Raw genomic sequence first — 16,742 nt, forward strand, 5'->3', positions numbered from 1 at the left:
ATTCTGACATGATTTTGTAATGGCACAAAGGAGATAAAACTCCTAACTTGAAGCAGGAAGGTCAGGAAAGCAAGGAAGAGGTAAAATCCTGAAAAAAGATTGGCCAAAAATCTCTGTTCAAGGTGAACTTACGTGACTTCATGCACCTCAGCTGCCACAATTCTCTTAGCCTCATTTTTCCAGTGAAAGTCCCATAGCCAGATGCACAAACATTTTTATAAACAGTTAAAGCAGCACAAAGTAAAGAAGAACAAGGGAAATCAGAACTGACTACTATTGATTTTGTGATAAAGGCTCCATGGAGACCAACTGTTAATTACCTTTCTAGAGAAGAATCTTGTTTGCTTGGAGCCAGTGCTGTTTTTCCTTCCCCCTTTCCTATCACATACAATAGACTGTACTGCTAGGATTAGCACAGGATTTAAAAAGTAAATCTGCATTATGAATGAATTATTATTATTCATCAGTTTTATAACAGCCCCAGTAACGTCCAGGCAAGAAGGAAGCAACACAGAAAATAAGTGCCCCCCATCCCAACCCCTGTACTAAAGAATAACAACCTTCCTAAGTAGAACTTGCATCAGTCTGGGCCTTCTTCAGTCAATTTAAGCCAAAGCAACGCACATCTGTCCATCTTGTTTACCTTCCCCTACTGCACTTGTATCGCGTTCCCATTAACGACCTACCCTTCCGGATACAGGGTTAGGCTTTTAGCATGGGGGAGAAAGAGGACACAATACAAAGTCACAGCACTCTGCTCCCTTCCCAGTAAAGCCACTAAGCCCAGGCTGCATGAGCTGAGCTGTGCGCGGCTGAAGACTAGCTAGTCAGGACAAATGAGGCTTGAAAGCCATCTGTTCTCTTACCAGAGCCTGACGGGCTGATTCAGCCCAAGGCATGGCTGCTGCAGCTATGCTGGCCTGCCCATGTGATGTGAGCTGTTACTTGTGGCAATAACAGGTGCAAAGCCTCCTCACAGAAGTGCTGTTTTTAAGTCCTGATTCTCTTTAATAACCCAGAGAGGTGGCAGGCTGAGCTCTCCAGAGCCACAGCCTGACTCTGTACATGCTACCTAAGCAATTACAGATGCAAAACAACACGTGCAAGCAGCGTTGCACTGTTCCACAGTTCTCAGAATTGCTAGGGATCACGCACAGAGAGCAGGAGCACACACAGCAGCAGCATGACATTGCTAAGCTTTGCAAACACACAAGCTTTTCCCTGAAAACCTCCCTGCTGTTGCTGATGCGGTTTTGCTGGAAGTCCTGCTGCAGGGACCTTTCCAATTTTTATTATTGTTTTTTAACCAAATTGAAGAAGATTAAAGAGCGAGGACTTCAGCAGCCACACAGCACAAACAAGCTGAATACCTGAAAAACCTTTTAACTAAGGTCTCCATTACAAGATTTAAAACAGGTGGTGCCTGAAACACAGCCTCTAAATACTTTCTAATTCCCAACACTCTCCCAGTTGCTGTCTGTGGGGAAAAAAGCTATAGCAATTGCATATCTGTGAAACTGGGCAGTAACAGGATGATAAAGAGAAGTTACAATCTGTAAGCATAAGTGGAAATGCTATTTTAACCCAAAGGGAGGACTGAGTGCAGTAAAACTTAGAAATCTCATAGAAATCTTCAAAGAATGCATCTGCTCAGACTAGATAGTCACTCTTTTCCTGCCTAGCATGCATTTTTTTTAGGTTTTCTTCGTACCTGCATAGTACGTTTAGTGTGAAATAAGTAAACAGCGTAAGCTAGAAGCAGTCAGCATGATGGTCTCAGTTCACACAAACAGTCTCTCTACCTTAGCAAGCTGCCACTTATAAAGAACTCAGTGCAATCACAAGTTAATGATCTCTGCTGGCTTTTGATTCCAGATCTATTGTGCCTTGAAGAATATTACATCTAAAAATACCCCGTATTAAGATCCCCAATGGGCTTTGATCACGGTGTTCTGGAAATGATCTGTAATACTTCACACATTAAAAAAACAGCAGTGGCCTTGGTGAAGAACAGTTTAGCTCATTTGTATTTATACCCACTCCCAGCCTCGCAAGGCAGCCAAGGTGACTTTGGGGGAAACACTGCTTGAGTACAGCTGGTGCAATCTGGACCCACAACTTTCCATGCCTGTCAGAACTAGTTTGCATATTCATTATCTTGTGATGAGCACTGTGTTGTCAAGGGAAATGTACCAAGGGAAAACGTACCCCTTTGGTGTATATCTGAATTTGCTCAGCCTCTGTAAATCTCCTGTGTGCTGTATCAGTCTGAGGATAACCTGGCCTGTTTACTGTAAGGATTAGGCCCTTCTCCTAGATTACTGTTGTTTTAACTGTATACAGAATAGCCGAGGAGACAGAGAGCCTGGTGGGGCTTTGCTGGGGGTCAAGAACTATGAATGTTCTAATTGTTAACTGCTTAATCAGAACTGGTCCCTAGGACTCTTCTAAGAGGCAAGAGAAGATTCTTATTCATTGGAGTGCACTGGCATAGTTGCCAGCAGGGGTTGGAAGTAAACCCAAGAAAGTCTAGCATCAGAATCTGTCCTTAGTTGCAGTTAGAAAGTACAGATCTTCTGTCCTCATGAAGAAGGAGATCAGTGTAGGAAGGAGAAAGTTGCAGCAGTTTGTGATCTGATCCTATAGTCAAGAGAGAATCAAGGAGCAGAAAGAGCTGAGGCTTACCAGATGAGCAGAACTACTGCAGGTTCATTTAGCCCTGAAAGCTGGGCACACCCGGTCACGTTGCATACTTGAAATAAATTCAAGGAGCTGCCCAGCTTATAGCTCTGTAGGAACAACCCTGTAGCGCTCTCTCAGGGCACAGGACAGCAATGCCACTTAGTGGCTTCATGAAAGATATTTTCTAATTAAAAAAACAAAAGTGTGTTAGCAAAGGAATAAAGTGGATAGCAGCTCATTGTGGAATCTTGACCTTACAGTTCCTTGTTTGCAAAGTAAAACACCCCCCAACATGCTGCAGAATAACAATCAGGCACCACTCAAATGTTCTTACTCCAGCTCTCCTATGAGGCGTGCCCTGCACTGGGACATGAACACCTAGAGCAGACATCACACAGCCCTTTGCATCCAGCAGGCAAGACAAGGCTTCAGACACAACGACCCACCCTGCCTCAAGAAGGAGCTTCAGCAGAGCCGTAGAATTTGGGTGATTAACTACAGTTAAGCAGGAAAAGAGTTCTCAGGAAACACCACCCCATCCTGCTGGGCTTTCCTTCATCCATCTATCACCAACATTTCACACTAAACCACATCCCTCTGTATAACATCTCCACATTTCTTGAACACCTCCAGGGACAGTGACTCCATCACCTCCCTAGGCAGCCCTTTCCAACACTTCTATTTCCTGACATGAAATCCTGAAACTTTAGTGGAGCTGTGCTGGTCTGCACTGATGCAGGGTCACTCAAGACATTTATATTTAATAAGTCTCAAGTATTCCTGTGAACAAACCTGAACTGGATAGTTCAAATGAACTTTGTTTTATTATCTAAAGAAGAAGAAACTAGCTTTATTTTTGCTTCATTGTTGGTTTTCTGGACTTTTTATTCTGTATGTCACTGCATTAGGGAGAGGCAGCTGCACAGTCTGCTCTCCTTTTCTGGTCCTTCCATGCCTCGTTAACTGTTTGAATATCAAAGATCATAGAAGATCTAGACAGATCTTCCATGCCACACTTTCAACTTGCAGGATAATCTTTTGGAGTAGAAATAAATGCAGAAAGAGTTTCTTTTCTCCTGGCCATCCAGCAGGGAAGGTCAAGGTCTCACAAGCTTGCACTTGAGGGATAAGAGGGCCCCTCTGTGCCCAAAGGCTCCCAGTTGTCTTTCTGGCCATCACTAACTTGTAACTCATAGGCAAGTCACTCTCCTTTATTTTAATCCCTGTCCTGAGTACGCGAGGACATACAGCAGAGCAGGGTGGAAATGTTTTCTTGCTGCATTTCCTTTCCTGCTGAGACTCAGTATACTTAGAATTAATGTTTGTTTTTGGCCATAAGCAGTACAAACCCTGTTCCTCTCTCCTTGCACAGCTCCTGATCTCAACCTTTGCAGAAGAACAGAAATAATTATTCTAGGGTGCGATGACTTTAGAAAGAGTGCTTAAGCACCAAAGCTCTTCACATATTATTCTAATCCCACAGCATCTGAGGCTCTCAGAACAAAGCAGAGAACATTTTAAGGCATAAAGGATTAGACTAGGAGAATACTGCAACCACAGTCATTTCAGAATCAAAAAGCAGATAGTCTGTGCACGTTCAGCTGGATTCAGCCCTGAAAAAGCTTATAAATCCCCTCTGACTGTAACTATTCCTGCTTTCCCCAAGCCAAATACAGCCGGGCTTATTCATGATAGCAGACTAGCGAAGCAGATTCAGGCAGTGCTTGGCAAGAAGCAGCAACACTGAACTTGGAAGTCATATAAAAAGACAAGAATAATATATGTCCACACAAATATTTTTTTTATATATACACACACACATATATATAAATTGACCCATGCTTTGAAGCTGACACATCATATAATAATTACTTCAGTAATTCTAAAGGAAAATGAAAAATGTTTCTGCTCTGATACTCAGAGTTTAGCTTGCAGGCCCTGTCTGGCAGTGGTGCACATAAACTGGGACTTCCCCAGCTCTGCCATAGCTCCCTGTGCAGCCATACACAGCTCTGGGATGCAGCTCCTGTTTTTCCTGGGCTGGAGAGGACACTGGGGGGAACCATTCCTGTTTTCAGCTGGTGGATTTTCAGGAAAGAAGTTTCATAAGACATAATTACCTGTGGATATTCTGCTTTTACGTGATGGTTAGGCAGACAAATTGATAATGGAGGCAAGATTAGGCTGGAAGTACCATTCTATACGGCCCTCTGCTTCTCTTATTAGTCTGCTGACCACTGTATTTACTGCTTCTCTGCAAGCAATGTTTAGGAGCAGTTTGGCCAAACATGTGCTCCTAGAACGTATAAAGTCCAGTTGAATAGTGATTTACATATATTGTCCTGTTTTCCCTCTAGTAAAATTCACTAATTCTTGTCCAGACCTTGGTCGCTGTTGGTCACAGTTTTCAAAGCTGTGCTACCTGTAGCATCCTGCAGTTCATCCTGTCTGATGATTCACACTTTCTGTTTGTTGTGTGACTCAAAGAATGAGCTCTTTTTGGTACTGATTAACAGTTCCTACACCTTTTACATTTGCCATCCAAACCCAGAAATTGCCACCCTGTGTTCTCCCTGCAACAATACCTGTGTGCTGTCCCCTACAAGGACTGTTACCATGTGCCTAGTACTTTCCTGTTCTCTTTTCAGATTTAGTCCTGCTAATCATTTGTTTGCACCTAAAAGCCCAGATGGAGATAAGGGCTGCAGCATACCACACGTTGTACAAACATACAAAACAGCATTGAACTTAAGGGCTTTCAGGCTAAGCAGACAGTATAGACGAGTGGTGGGGCAGTCAGCAAAGAAAAGGGTATTACTCAGTGCCATTCACATTTATTGCTAAAGCCGGGAGTAATAATGACAAGCTTCCCAAACCCTCATCCATAACCACATCCTGTTGGCTAAACCTCCTTTGGCCGATATGAAAGAGTTTTTCCTGTTTTGTGTCTTGCTGTAACATGATGGAAAGCACAACAATAACAGCAGAGCAGCAAGATCCAAAGCTACAACAAGTGAGAATTCATTCAAGTGCGACAGCAAGGGGCACAAAAACAATGGAAAGAAGCTACTTACCTCTGGAAAGCCACAAGTATACAGAGATCTCCAGACAAATACCCTCACCTCCACTGCCAACCCTTAAGTGAGGTCTGGGAAGGGGTGGATCCTGGCTCCACCCCTCCTCGTCACTCAGGTACATTGCATGCACCTGAGCTCTCCTGGGTTGGCTCTGCCTTCCCACCAGGTGCTCAATCACTGGTTCAAGCCGTGACTTAGCATTTCCATTACACTTGCTTGTGAAAGAAAATGATAGGAAGGACTGAAACCAGTAACCACATGAATTGTGATCACAGAGCGAGGCCATCTCTCTAGAGAAATGTGGGCAACTGTATGGTGCGTGTTGTTTGTTCCAGCCTAGAACATCTGTTCTTATGTCCTGATATCTCCTGAACACCTTAGGATTTTTATTTCTGCGTTTCAGTTGTCTTCATACACTGCTTTGTGGTCCTCTAATGAAGGGATATCCAGATTTTCTCTTGTGCAGGTCTGCTGTTTAAATCAACGAACATGGCTAGAATATAATTCATACACACACAGCCTCAACCATTGCTCAGTCACTACTCCAAACTCCTTTCCTTTTTCAGACTGTAGCTGAACACCAACAACATCTGGAGGAATGACAAAAGAGAAATAGGACAGAGTTTACTTCAGCTAAAAAGAACAGAAGGCTTCTCTAGAACAAGTTTTCAGTTGAAGCAATCCAACTGCTACCATAAAGGGTATGTATTTTTTAACTCTATTACTTTGTAGTTGTTTTCTTACTCTTTGCATTCATGTAATTAATCTGTTAAGCGAGGAAAAATTAGCGTGCCATGTAGATAGATCCTTTGCAGGCAGCTGGGAATAGTGAGGCTGTCCTGTCATGAGCATCTCTGCAACTGGATCAATGCAACAAGGAAGAGTTTCAAAGGAGGTGGCTAACGAGCTTAAAGTCGCAGCACAGGCACTGTAAAAAGAAAGCGTTCTTTCAGTTAGAGGTGATCAGAGAAGAAAATGGAGGAAAACAAGAGATAAAATGAGTTGTTTACTAATTGTTGGTGCCCCCAGAGATATCTATGTCCACATACATCTGTGACTTTCCCAGGGCTCTGAGGCAGTCATGGAGATGAGGGCAGTATTTTTATTGTTCACAGGTTGTCCATGCACCAGAATCATTAAAGTTGGAAAAGACCTCTGAGATCATCTTGTCCAATCCCTACCATGCCCACTTAACCATGTCCCCCAGCGCCACATTTCTTGAGCACCCCCAGGGACAGTAACTCCACCACCTCCCTGGGTAGCCCATCCAATGCATCACCACTCTTTCAGAGAAGAAACTTTTCCTAAAATCCAACTTGAACCTTCCGTTGCACAACTCGAGGCCATTACCTCATGTCCTACGTTCTCAATAGCTGCTTATTTTCACCAACTACCTTTCACACACCATCTTATCTAAAGACACAGGAATCACACATATCCATAATTAAAGATCTAAATGATGAAATCCAAGGAAGCCTTGGAAGTTACCACTGCAGGGAGCATAGAAGAGAAATTCTAACTTGCTTTGCAGCACCAAGCAAACAGTATCTGCACTTTATCGAACCCAAAGCTCTGGTGTATGACTCGTGGAGGACTGGTGCTCCTTGGAAAGCAACCTGCAGGTTTAACTGTGTGTACTGCTACTCATTCTGCCCTCAAAGTAAATCAGGAGCTTGTGTCCTACCACCACAGAGCTGAACAGTACTTCTTTTTCCAGCGGCATTTTCCCTTTAACGCTGCAGGTGTCACTGTGAAATAGAAAATCTGTGTTTAACAGCTTCTGCTCTAGTTGCTTTGTATGGGGAAAAACACAGCTAGAATTTATGGTGAGCTGGCTTTGAAAATGTTTGACAATTTTCTCCTGTAATAATAGATTATAAGCTACCCTCTCTTCTAATACACTTGCTTGAATTGTATTTGGAGGTCGTGGTTCTCACCGAACATGTTGATGTTTTAAAGGCAGATTTTTTCCTTTCTGATGTTGTTGCCATCTGTGAGAAAAGTGCATAGTATTCCCGGTCTGAAAATCCAAAGTGCTGCTTTGTATGAGCATAGTGGAGCTGTGACAGTTCAGTGATGTAAAAAAGCAATTTTGTTCTGTCTCCATGGGGATAAGGTTGTCCATGGAGCTGTAGTATTAAGGGATGCCTCAGTGATTCCGTGCAGAAGGAGGTTCAAGGGCTTTAATTAGAGGGGGATAGCCAGTCCACAAAGTTATTAGGACAATAAAAATTATGTTATTTATCTCCAGTAAGCCTGATGAGTCCTGTAGTATTATTGCTCCCCAGAGTCCCAGATCTGCCACGCAGAATTAAATTACAAGCCATAGTCCACAGAAGTGGGTTTTCCAAGTGTGTATTGATAACAGCCAGAGATGCAAACTTGGGCAATTTCCATCTCTCTTTGTATAACCACCTCTCTTACATTTACCTTCCCTTTTTCTATATGGCTTTTGTTTTTTGTTTCTGCTCACAAATCAATAAAGCAGCATGGCTGCTACTGATAGCCAGCAGTAGGCTCATTCCCAGCTTACTTCGCCATTTTGGGAAACACTCAATTAATGATATGCATTTCTGGAGCCTAAATACCTTGAAAAACCCAGTCCAGGGCTTTGTACTCTGCCCTCCAAATCCCAGCTTCCTTTTGTCAGCATGGGTGTTTATAAAAGAAAAAAAGACAAACCTTGGTGGTGGGTGGTTTTTGTTTTGTTTCATCTTGTTTTTGGATTACTTGTAATCATCTCTGCTTTTGAGACATCCCTAGGGATGCTTTGTTAACATGGATTTTGGTACATAAATGGCTTACTTCCTTTAAATCTTTCGTATAACTCTAAATCCTAGCTCCAGCTCCTGTAACTGTTTCTGACAGCAGGTGCCCAAAAGAGATAGTGTTAGGAGCATTTATGTTTGCAGTTAAATTGTCTTCATTCCATTTGTTCTTTTTCTTCTAACATGAACATGTTCTTTGCAATATTATGGGTTGCAAATGCTCTAGGAGGTATTAAAGCAGCGGTGACATGTTCCGGTTTCTCATTCCCCATCACTGCAAAGCCTCCCTTCTGTCTAACACAAAGTTTCGAGCTGCACTTCAGCCCCGCTATTTTTCGTTTGCTTTCCATTTTTTTTTTTTTGCCTCTTCCAAACTCAGAAATGACTGATAAAACATTTTCTCCTCGCATGACATATTTTCTAAATCTTTACTCTTTCTCACATTGTGCTCTGGATTATTTTCAGTTGCTCTGCATCTGTCTGCATCTAAAACTGAAGCCATGCTTCAGTTACTATACTGCTCTAAATAGAATGACCAAATTTTAGAATCACATAATGTCTTGGGTTGGAAGGGTGTTTTAAAGACACCTCCAGGGATGAGACATCCATGACCTGCTCCTATGCCTCACCATGGTCTGAGCAAAGAATTTCCTTTCCCTAGCCAGCCATGGAAAATGTCATAGGAAGCAGTCAAAAACCTTACTGTCTTTGAGCCCTCTCCATGGAAAGTCAATTGCAGCAGCAGATAAAGAAGCTACAGGTGAGTCATAGAAGTTTGTTTCCATCTCCTGTACATCACCAGTGAAAACTTCACATCCTCTAAGTATAACCAAGATAAGCAAGTAGTAGATGTCTATGTTTTTCCTGGGCACTGCCATCCAGAAGGGAGCTGGTGGGCTTTCCTTCCCAAGAATTCTTGGATAGCCCACTAAAATTTTAAGGTGTATTGTGACCTCTTGCAGCCTCTTTAAATACTGAGGATTTCCTCCTCCTTTTTAATTTTTTACTTTACCTAGTCTGAGGGAAGTTCTAGGAATCCATAGACCTTCTTAAGCAGTTCTGATTAAGCACTCAAAGACAGGGAAATAAGAATAACCTGGTTTTTAAAGGTGCTAAGTGATCCCAGGTTCCCACAGAGAACATAATCTGGCTATAGACATCAAACTACATGAAATAAAATGTAGAAGTGTTGTCCCATAAGTGGAATTTTGTGCTTGCAGCAGGGAAAACATATAGCACAGCCCACTGCACAGAGATCTTTTCGCTGTGATTAAATTACATCACTTCACTGCATCCTCATCTTTGGATAGAAATATAACTGCAGTTGGGGCTACCTTAACAGCTGATTAGTCCTTACCACAAATGATGGGCTACAGTCACGTTTCACACATCTGTGGGCTCCTCAGAATCAATGCTTCTCTCTCAGACATTTTACATCTTTAGTTCCAAAGATGTAAAACAAAAAAAAGTGTTTTTTTTTTTTTTTGTACAGCAGTTCCTGTTTCATAGCCAAGTCTTTAAACAAGAGGAAAAAATCAAAAGCATTCATTACTAGTTCTAGACACACAGTTTAAATCGCAAGCTGCTGTGCCACATCCGGGCCTCCGGCAAACAGAAGGTGTTAGGATCTATGCTGGGTTTGGAGACCCAGCACAGGAACTCACTTTTGGTGGTTCCAGATTCAAATGGGTCTACATTAATCAGAAAAAAATGTGAAGGTCATGCAATAATATCTCAGATGTGACAAGTATCTTCATGTACCAGTAGATGGTGATCCTACCATTAGCTGCCAGCATACACAGGGATACCTCGAATAGCATCTCTTTCCCTCGGTGCTCTGTAACAAGGTGAACTCAGACCACATTCCAGCCCAGGTCTTGGCAGCACAGGGCAGAGGCAGGGGGTTTCTTTAGCAGCACAAAGGCTTGCTCAGTAGCACTAGTCACTTGGAAACCGCCCACTTAACCTCTGTTCCACAACTCAGATGAAGCATTATTAATTCATCTGCTCACCAGTAACCATTTTACTAATTCTGTGGTTGACCTCCATGGTCTGGCTTAAGTGAAAATGGAGAACCCTGTTTAGCACTTCCATAAGGCTGACCTAGGGCAGACTGTCATTTGATATGAGAATATGTGAGCTAAAATGGAAAAAATGAGAGGCTCCCAGAGTCTCTGTTTTTCAACATTTTTTTTTACTGCAATTACAAGGCCTCCTTCACTTAGCCATTACCAGACCAAGCTGAGCTAATACAGAACAGCTGGGGTTGCATACAATTCACTCCTGTGCTTTCTACTACGTTTTTGTTTTCTCTGTAAGCCACCTTTTGCATACTGTGTAGTAGTTTCACTGTTTCTCTTCTCACTTTGCAAAAAAACATCAGCTGCTGAACTGTAGCAGGAAGCAAATGGTGCCAGGCTGTATGAGTACTACCCAGGTAGCAGAAGGAACCAGTCAGAAAATGGCAGTTTAAAGATGTGCAAATGTGCTTGCTAAAAATACATAGAGTCCTGTGCACAGGATAGAGGCTGAAGAGGATTGGTCAGGAATAGAGCAGAATGCATCCTAGGATCAGGATATCCAAAGATTGATGGCCACAATGGTCAGAAATCGCCTTTCAGACCCAAACAGAACACTAGTGTTTAAACATTTAAGTCAAGATTTTAATGATTTGTGGGTTTTTTTTTTGGCTGGTTTTGTTTTGCCTCTTCACATAATTGTGTAAGCAATCAATCAGGGCAAATTAGGTGATCAATGCAGGAAGACAGGACAAAGCTATGCCACAATACACTTCTGCTTGGTGTGTATCTATGCATGTTTTCCTAAAAAAAATTAGGGGCTAGAGCCTCTGAGATCTGCTACTGGAAAAAATTTAATGAAATAGTGGGAATGATAACTCACTGAGCTAATTTCTCATAACTAGCTTTTGGATATAATTACACCTACTTTCCTCTGATATCTATGTAGTCAGTTTTTTAAAAAAAATCAGAACTCTGCACATTGTTTTCCTACATGACAAGTGATGGTAAACACTGATTTTAGGATCAGTGAATTGTTAGTAAAAACTGATTACATCCATTTATCATTTGACTAGGCCACAAAGGTATGGCTTACTGAAAACTATTTCTTCATTACTGATTCTGAGAAATAGTCTCTCTTTCTTTCTTGTATTTTGAGTATCAGATAACGTGTTCACCTGAGTTGAACCCGTTATGCCTTTTTGTCTTGTTCTTAACTATTAAGAAAGAGAATAGGTACTCAATTTTTAAATGGTGAGGTAGTAGATGATGTTTTCCACCTGTTCTTAGCCCTGATGAGGCTGCAACTTGAGTATTCTGTTCAGGTTTGGACCCCTCACTACAAGACAGACACTGAGGCTCTTGACCATATCCAGAGAAGGTTAACAAAGCTGATGAGTGGTCTGGAGCACAAGTCACAGGAGGAGCAGCTGAGGGAGCTAGGAATGTTCAGCCTGGAGAAGAGGAGGCTCAGGGGAAACCTTATTGCTCTCTCCAACTACCTGAGAGGAGATTGTGGTGTGGGGTTTGCCTCTTCTCCCAACATAGGACAAATGAGAATGGCCTGAAGTTGTAAAAGAGGAGGTTCAAGTTGGATATTAGGAAAAACTCTGATAGGCTGGTCAGGCACTGGAACAGGCTGCCCAGAAAGATGGTTCAGTCACCATCACTGGTGACTCAAGAAATATGTAGATGTGGTACTCTGGGACAGTGTTTAGTGAGCAATATTAGTAGTAGATGGTCAGTTGAACTACATGATCTGGTGGTCTTTTCCCACCTTAATGATTCTATTCTATGTTCACATCTCCAGTAACAAAAATTATAATATTAAAATAATTTATTAGTTTGCCTTTTTTGACATACAGTATTATTAATCAATCACAATTTGTATTCTTTAGCATGTAGAAGAAATGAATACAAAACTAAATGTTAAATGAGAGCATATATGTTATGCAATTCCCTTCAGGTCACAGACTTCAAAACTAATTATTTTCACAATGTGTTTACTCCTTCCAGTAGCCTGAAATGACACTCTTGGTTCATAGCCAGGATTTTCAAGCAAGCAAATAGATTGCAGGGGTATGAAGTAGATCTTTTGTATTCTTGAATCATTCTGATCCCTACAGTTTAGCAAGAATTATAGACTCTTCAATGAGTGCAATAAAGTCTCTGTAGTCAGCAAGAGGTTATCTATTCCTGCCTCATCCTATGTTCTAAGAAATATTAGTGCAGAATCTATGGAACAAATGTAAAATCCAGAAACTGTAGATGACAGCCATTCTTAAGTGCTTATATTAGAATGATTCATCAATAGTGAGTGGTTCTGAAAGCAGGATAAAAGAACAGGTATTTGTAAGAGACTTCAGGTGTCTGAAGAACAGAAATCTCATGCTATCTTTCAAATATCCTTTAAAAATTAATGCATAAATAATAATTCATAATACAAAATATACACAATAATTTAATAATTCTAATAAAACATTAAATTTAAAATATTTTATAGAATTATTTTTATATAATATTCTAAATATATCTATTGTGTACTAAATGTACATTTGCATATAATATGTATAAACAAATAGTCTCAAGAAAAATCCTTGCCCATTTTGGAAAACCATATCTTTTAAAAAATGGAATTTAATATCTGTTCATATTTTATTTGAGACAGCAGAGACTTCTGCAACACACTCTGCTTTGAACATCTTCAATGCTGGAGAAAGAGGTGCAAAACTCAAAGGGATTTTATTCAGGAAGTTTTAGGAACTTCAGTCAAGAGCAGTCAGTGGACTTTATTATTTGTACAGCAAAATGCTGCTAACTCCAGCCCTGGTTCTGCAAAACAATTAAATGCATGCTCAAACCACTGTATCCACACACGTGCTTTGCTGAAGCACCAACAGTGTTAGGCAGTTTTCAGGTCTATTGCCCAGTGGATTGATGGTATTAAAATATCCCATGAGAACTGCAGAAAATACCATTCCTCCAGGCAGACCAAAAAAGAGGAAACCAATTTCTTTTGTTTTCATGGCAGGAAGGAAAGCAAGAGTAGAAATGCAGTAAGAACTTGGGCTGCTGGACTTGAATGGTGCGTCACAGCTGTGGGCCTGTTTTCTGTGTTAGCAGTGATTATGAATGACTTGCTGAAAGAAGAGCGGCTGCTGCAAAACAGTGGAGCAAATTTAGTTCAGCAGTTTTCCTCACTTTTCATTAGCATGATGCTGAATTCACACCAGAGTGGGAAAGATCAACAAGCATGACAATAAGGGTCAAACATGAGCTGAAGAGGAAGTACGTCACTCTGTCATGCCTTGTAATTACCCTATAGGACATGCACCACATCCAGACTTTGGTTACTGTCCAGCTACGTCCAGCCTATCTTCATGCTCAATAGGCAGTGAATGAATCATCGCCACTCCTGCTGATGAGCTGGCACTGCAGAAGGAGGGTGCCAGTCTTTAACTCTGCACCAGGTCCATAAAAATAGTTACCTTAGTTGATTTTTTTTATTCTGAAATGACAGAGCAGTTTATACCAGCCTGCCCAGAATCTCTGCATTGCTACAGAATCTGCAAGAGCTGATCCTTATCAGCACAGCAAACACAGGTTCAGGTAGTAAGGCATCCCTGCACTACCATCTTCTCTGTCTCTGGACATCAACATTCAATCTACTCCTAATTGAAAAACAGGCAACTGGACAAATAGTAGAAAAGGGGACTTCAAAACAAGTTTTTTTTTTTTTTTTTTTGCCATTTTATTGAGGGCAAGAAAGCATTAGTCTTCACAACAGGTCTGCATAGTTATTTCAGAAGTACTGAGAGATATGAGTCTTTCCTCATGAATGATATATACACACACACACACACACACACACACACACACACAGATAAAACTAATATACAGATTTGCCTGATACACAGGGAAATACTACAAGAGAAAAAACTGGGGAGAAATACTGCTAGGACACTGTTTAAGAATGCACTAATTCACTGTCCTAGAAATTTTAGTTCAATAAGACAGACACTTTTTTCTGTCTCTGCCTTTTATCCACAGTGAGTAGAAATATATAATTTTGTCTAGTTTGATTATGGGATGTAATCCCTCTCCCTTTCATACACACAGGCGTGTACCAGCAGAACGTCACATTAATCTCTGCCTCTCTTTTCTGTCAAAGTTGACCTATTATATGTGAGATTTTTTTCTTTTTTAAACAAGGTATAGGCTGCCTTATCCAATTTATAGAAAAGTATTTATTTTCCCTGTTTAGTAGCCTTGTTTTAAAAGCACCTAAGAATTTTTTTCCACACCTTTGTAAGTTGCTAGAATTGAGGTACCAGTTTGAAGGTCTTAGTATTACATGCAGTAGAAGACTGTTTATTAGTAAGGACTGTAATTCCCCCAAATAAATCATAATTGAATCATTATTATTTGAATATGAAAAAGAAACCACATTTAAGAAATAAATATTATTTTTAAATATTTTGTTTTATTATGTTAATATTAAATAATATTTAATTAAGAACTATATCTACAGAACATTTAGAAATTTTAGTACTGCCTAAAGGCCCAGTGTTCAGTTAAAAAAAATAAACCCTTTATTGTCCTGTTTGTTTGCCATATGCCTCCTGGAGGTCTGTGAAGTTTCTGCACACTATGGTTTCCACCAGCAAAATCCTAGTGCAATAAAAGATGAAGAGAAGAGCCTTGAGATGCTCACTGCCCACAGCTAGACTTCACATTTCTATGCCTCTGGTATTTAGCGTACTAATGGGCATGTATTCTAACAAGGTAAGTTTCACATTAAGACAATATGATGATCCTTCTGCAATGCCTTTCTCTTTTAACTACTGATTTCACAGTTGGGGCTGCCAGAAGCCCAAGTTGTTCTCCTCCTCCCTGGGAGGTGGTTGAGTCACCATCCCTGGATGCATTTAAAAACCGTTTGGATGTGGTGCTCAGGGACATGATGAAGTGGAGGGTTGTTAGGATAGTATGATTAGGTTGCAATTGGACTTGATGATCTTTAAGGTCTTTTCCAACCTGAGCAATTCTATGATTCTATGATTCTCCTTGAGACATTTTCTCCACTTTGAGACACTGCACAGTTCCCTATTGTCTCTATCTAGAACAGAATTTCCTTGACTTCTCTTGGTGTTGCTGGTAATTACACAGTCACTGGACAGAAAGACTTGTGTTCATTGCTTATTCAAGCATTAGGCAAGACATAGAAACCACGTGGTGACAGCAAGTGACAGTGTCAAGAACAGGTCACATTTCTTAGTAACTTGCATCAACAAGGAATCCAAACCTAGAATACTTCCTTCTCATCCTGCCTTAGCATGAGTGCAGCAACCAGTCAGCTGTCATCACTCTTGCCCTCTTGAGCCAATAAATAAATAAATCAGTGCTATGCAGCATATTCAGAAGTTGCTGAAAGTTGTGAAGGTTCAGCACCTGAAATACTGTACTAAATATTTGCACCTTCAGAACATTCCCTTTGAAAAATCTTGATTTTCATCTTCAACTGTATTGACACAGCTTCACTCAGCTTTCTCACTATTAAATGTCAGTTATTAAACAAGCTTTGTTAAAACTTTTAGTTAGCTCAACTGCTTACCAAAAGTAATGAGAAAGATAAATGATTTCTTCTTGAAGTGAGTGCTGCCTGTGAACTCAGGAATTTGTTCATTTTAACAGTAGTTAAACTAGTGGAGGGATAGCAGGGCTAAATCATAGAGCTTCGTGCTTTCTTTCCATTATATAGACAAGAACAGCTATTGACCTTTTGCCCGTAGCTAAACTATATTGACGTGTTCAGCTCTCTTTTTATATGTACAGAGAAATGAAGTGGCCTATGTGATGTACTCAGAGCCCATCATGGAATAGCATTTGAGAATCTTGCCTTTAAATGCTAAGATTCTACAAAGTCAGCACAGTGCTAGAGCTACCACTAACTTCAGGGGAAAAAAATGGAACAGGCATTTATGATTTTATGCATTTAGGCATAAGTAGATTAATGTCCAATTTCTGAGATTTGGATTTGTAGCACTGAAGACTGTTCCAGTGCTAGAGAACATTGTTTTCACTCCATGAATTTAAAAACATTTTATAGAATGTACATAGTAAGTTACTGTCATTCTATAGTAGATTGACAATGAGCCAAAGAATAGCTTGAACTTACTTACCTAAGTTGATAATCA

General features: G+C 40.7%; 1 long non-coding RNA gene across 1 annotated transcript; it reads right to left on the reverse strand.

The window, feature by feature from the left end:
- Window positions 1–6,172: 6,172 nt before the first annotated feature.
- Window positions 6,173–7,811, reverse strand: LOC149918095 (uncharacterized). The gene is made up of 3 exons (XR_016466372.1): window positions 7,697–7,811; window positions 6,504–6,687; window positions 6,173–6,349 (listed from the first exon to the last, which is right to left on the reverse strand). It is a non-coding gene; the product is annotated as an uncharacterized LOC149918095 (long non-coding RNA).
- Between the last annotated feature and the right edge of the window lie 8,931 nt (window positions 7,812–16,742).

Source organism: Phasianus colchicus, chromosome 4 (genome assembly GCF_987193195.1).
Source record: "Phasianus colchicus chromosome 4, bPhaCol1.hap1.1, whole genome shotgun sequence".
Lineage (NCBI taxonomy): Eukaryota > Metazoa > Chordata > Aves > Galliformes > Phasianidae > Phasianus > Phasianus colchicus.